Source organism: Mustela lutreola, chromosome 12, assembly GCF_030435805.1.
Source record: "Mustela lutreola isolate mMusLut2 chromosome 12, mMusLut2.pri, whole genome shotgun sequence".
Taxonomy (NCBI): Eukaryota; Metazoa; Chordata; class Mammalia; order Carnivora; family Mustelidae; genus Mustela; species Mustela lutreola.
Window position 1 is genome coordinate 67,130,615 of NC_081301.1, and position 5,038 is coordinate 67,135,652.

General features: G+C 33.6%; 1 non-coding gene across 1 annotated transcript; it reads right to left on the bottom strand.

The window, feature by feature from the left end:
- Nucleotides 1-2,004: 2,004 nt before the first annotated feature.
- On the bottom strand, nucleotides 2,005-2,113 carry LOC131813347 (U6 spliceosomal RNA). The gene has a single exon (XR_009346764.1). It is a non-coding gene; the product is annotated as a U6 spliceosomal RNA (small nuclear RNA).
- Between the last annotated feature and the right edge of the window lie 2,925 nt (nucleotides 2,114-5,038).

Here is a 5,038-nt window from a genome sequence, read left to right on the forward strand (position 1 = left end):
TACACATTTAATGCAATCCCTATCAAAATCCCATCCATTGTTTTCAAAGAAATGGGACAAATCATCCTAAAATACATATGGAACCAGAAAATACCTCGAAGAGCCAGAGGAATATTGAAAAAGAAAGCCAAAGTTGTTGGCATCACAATTCCAGACCTCAAGCTCTATTACAAAGTTGTCATCATCAAGATAGTAGGGAACTGTCCCCAAAACAGACATAGATCAATGGAACAGAATAGAGAGCCCAGAAATACACCCTCAACTCTATGGTCAACTAATCTTCAACAAAGCAGGAAGGAATGTCCTATGGAAAAAAGACAGCCTCTTCAACAAATGGTGTTGGGGAAATTGAACAGCCACATGCAGAAAAATGAAATTGGACCATTTCCTTACACCACACATGAAAATAGACTGGAAATGGATGAAGAAGCATAATGTGAGAAAGGAATCCATCAAAATCCTTGAGGAGAGAACAGGTAGCAACCTCTTTGACCTCAGCAGCAGCAACTTCTTCCTAGGAACATCGCCAAAGGCAAGGGAAGCAAGGGCAAGAATGAACTACTGGGATTTCATCAGATCAAAAAGCTTTTGCACAGCAAAGGAAACAGTTAACAAAGCCAAAAGATGACTGTCAGAAGTTATCTGGGAGAAGATCTTTGCAAATGACATACCAGATAAAGGGCCAGTATCTATCCAAAATCTATAAAGAGCTTATCAAACTCAACACCCTAAGAACAAATAATCCAATCAAGAAATGGGCAGAGGACATGAACAGACATTTCTGCAAAGAATACATCCAAATGGCCAACAGACACATGAAAAAATGCTCCACATCACTCGGCATCAGGGAAATACAAATCAAAACCGGAATGAGATACCACCTCACACCTTTCAGAATGGCTAAAACGAACAAGTCAGTCAATGACAGATGCTGGCGAGGATGTGGAGAAAGGGCAACCCTCCTACACTGTACGTGGGAATGCAAGCTGGTGCAACCACTCTGGAAAACAGCATGGAGGTGCCTCAAAAAGCTGAAAATAGAAGTACCCTATGACCCAGTGATTGTAGTACTGGGTATATACCCTAAAGATACAAACGTGGCATTCTGAAGGGGCACATGCACCCAAATGTTTATAGCAGCAATGTCCACAATAGTTAAACTATGGAAAGAACCTAAATGTCCTTCAACGGATCAATCAATAAATAAGATGTGGTATATATGTAAAATGGGATACTGTGCAGCCATCAAAAAAATGAAATCCTGCTATTTGTGATGACATGGATGGAACTAGAGGGTATTATGCTTGGCGAAATAAATCAATCTGAGAAAGACAACTATCATATGATCTCCCTGATATGATGAAGTGGAGATGCAACATAGGCGGTTTCGGGCGTACGAAAAGAAAAATAAAAGAAGATGGGATTGGGAGGGAGACAAACCATAAAAGACTGAATCTCACAAAACAGAATGAGGGTTGCTGGGGGGAGGTGTGTTGGGAGAGGATGGTGGGGGTATGGACATTGGGGAGAGCAGGTGCTATGGTGAGTGATGGTGACTGCGGTGAAATGTGTAAACCTGGTGATTCACAGACCTGTACCCCTAGGGATAAAAACACATTATATGTTTATAAAAAAATTTTAAAAAATAATTTAAAAAATCCATTAAAGAAAAAACACATATTGCAAGCCCAAGCCCAGAGCTAATCTCATATTCAATCAAAAAAGTTTGAAAGTTTTCCCCTTAAAGATCAGAAAAAAGACAAGTGTGTCCACTTTCACTACTCTCATTTGACATAGTACTGGATGTCCTAGCCAGAGAAACAAGGAACACAAAGAAATAAAAGACTCCAAAAAAAAAAAAAAAGGAAGAAGTAAAATTTTCTTTTTTTGGATAACATGAACTTACATGTAAAAAAATCCTAAAAACTTCACAAAAAATTTTGAATAAACAAATTTAATAAAGCTGCCAAATACAAGATCAATATATAAAAGACAGGAATTTTGTTTTGTTTCGTTTTTTTAAAATAGTTTTTCATGTCATCCTTGCTCAGTGATCACGCTAATCTTCTCTGCATCATTCCAATTTTAGTATATGTGCTGCCAAAGTAAGCACAAGACAGGAGCATTTTAACACTCTAATGATGAACTATCTGAAAAAATAAAGAGAACAATCTAATTCACAATAGCATCAAAAATAACAAAATACTTAGGAAAAGATTTAACTAAGAAGATGAAAGATCTGTACCCCATAAACTATGACATTGATAAAGAATTTGAAGGAGACATAAATGGAAAGATAGCTCATATTTATGAATGGTAAGAATTAACATTGTTAAAATGTCCATACTACCGAAAACCATCTGTAAATTCAATTCCTATCAAAAATCCAATGTTAGGGGCGCCTGGGTGGCTCAGTGGGTTAAGCCGCTGCCTTCGGCTCAGGTCATGATCCCAGGGTCCTGGGATCGAGCCCTGCATCAGGCTCTCAGCTCAGCACGAAGCTGCTACCTCTTCTCTCTCTGCCTGCCTCTCTGCCTGCTTGTCATCTCTCTCTGTCAAATAAATAAATAAAAAATCTTTTTAAAAAATCCAATATTTTTTTTTTACAGAAGTAAAGAATCCTAAAATTTATATGAGACCATAAAAGACAACAAATAATTAAAGCAGTTCTGAGAAAGAATGAAGAAGCGAAATTACACTTCTTGATTTGAAACTATACTACAAAGCCCTCATGCTCAAAACAATAAAGTATACTGGCATAAAAACAGACCAGTAAACAAGTAGAACAGAATTGAGAGTCCAGAAATAAATCCTTTCATACAGTCACCTAATATTTGACAGGGGCCAACATATATAATGGGTAAAGATAGTCTGTTCAATAAATGATATTTAAAACTGAATAGTCACATAAACCAGCATGAAACTGGAACCTTATATCACTCATAAATCTTAACTTGAAATAGATTAAAGACTTAAATGTGATGCATGAAACTAAATTTCCTAAAGGAAAACATAGGAAAAATTCTCCTTGACATTGGTCTTGCCAATAGTTTTTTGGATACCAGGCCAAAAACACAAGCAAAAAAAGCAAAAATAAATACATGGTATTACATCAAACTAAAGTTTCTGCATTGCCAAAAAAACCCAAAAGGGAATGAAAACACAATCCACAGAATGGAAGAAAATACTTACAAATCTTATATCTGAAAAGAGGTTAATAACCAACAGATACAAATAGAAAAAAATATATAATTTAAAAAATAGCAAAAGGATATCAATAGACTTTTTTTTCAAAAAAGTTATATAAATGACCAACAGGAGCATTAAAAAGTGCTCAACGTAAAAACTCAGGGCAAAGTCATTATGTTGTTGTTGTTGTTGTTTACCTCTGAAAAACACAACAAGATATTACTACCTATTAGAATATATAAAACCAAAAAATTAAAACTGACAAATTTTGGTAAATATTGGGGAAAATGGGGAACTTATGTACTGTGATAGGGATATAAATTTGTATGGAAAACAGTATGGAGATTATTCATATTATTAAAAGTAAAATCACCATATGATTCAGTAATCCCACCTCTAGGTATATATCTAAAGGAAACGAAGTCACTATTCGAAGACATATCTGCACTCTTATGTTCATTATAAAATTATTAACTCTAAGCAAGAGATGGAAATAACTTCAGTATCCATATTGGGTGAATGGATAAAATAAGTATGGTAAATATATACTATGGAATACTACTGAACCATGAAAAATTAAGAAATACTGCCATTTACAACAGCATGGATGGATCTTGAAGGTTTTATACTAAGTGAAATATTTCAAAGATTTTATATATATTTTAATTTATGTATTATGATATCCCTTACATACAGAATCTGAAGAAAAAGCAAACTAATGGAAACTTAGAGTTGAGTTGACAAGAGGTGAACCTGGGGTGGAATAAGGTGGTCAAAGGGTACAAACTTGCAACTATAATATGAAAAAGTTCTGGGGATCTTATGTACAGTATGATGATCATAGTTAATAATATATACATACATTTTTATTGTGCTTCCCTTTATTAAACTTTGCATATATCACATTCTTACAAGTTGAAAGTTTATATCAATCTTGTATAAAAGAGGTCTGCTGCCACCATTTTTCTAACGACATTTGTTCATTTTGTGTCTCTCTGTCACATGTTGGTAATTCTTGCAATATTTCAAGTTTTTTCATTATTATTGTATTTGTTATGGTGATCTGTGATCAGTAATTATGACCCACTGAAAACTCAGAACTAGTTTACTTAAGGTATATACCTTGTTTTTTCTTAAAGGCATAATGCTTTTGAACAGTGCAGTATAGTGTTTATTTTTTATATGCACTGGGAAACATAATTTTTTATTTGCACTGAGAAACCAAAAAATAATAATAATAATAATAATTTGACTTAGTTTATTGAGATAATCACTTTATTGAGGCGGTCTGGAACAAAACCCACAAGACCTCTGAAGTTTATCTCTACGGTACTATATACATAAAAGTTGCTAAGAGAGTAGATCTTAAAATTCCTTACCATACATGCATAAAAAACAGTGGCAACTATATGAGATAGTAGATGTATTAACATTTTTATGTAGATTATATTGCAATACAGATGTATGCCAATTTATCAAATTGTACAAAATTTACACAATGTTAAAAGTTTGCAATGTTATAAGAAATCATTTCTTATATTTATAAATTATAATATGTCGATTATTTTTCAATAAAGCTGGAAAAAACTTTTTGTAGAATTAATCTATTTTTCAAAAAAGGAAGTAAGGAAGTAGAAACTGCATCTAACTCTGAAATAATCGAATATAAAATCCATTTTAGTTCTATACACTGGGACAAAAACTATTACTTAGTTTACAATGAAGGAGTACTTAGGAAGCATGAAGGATGGTCTATAAATAATGCTGAAAGAGCTCAGTTTTAAGGTTTAAATTTAAAATCTTCTTTTGAAATACTAAACTGACCACCCAGTTTTCCAAACATAAATGT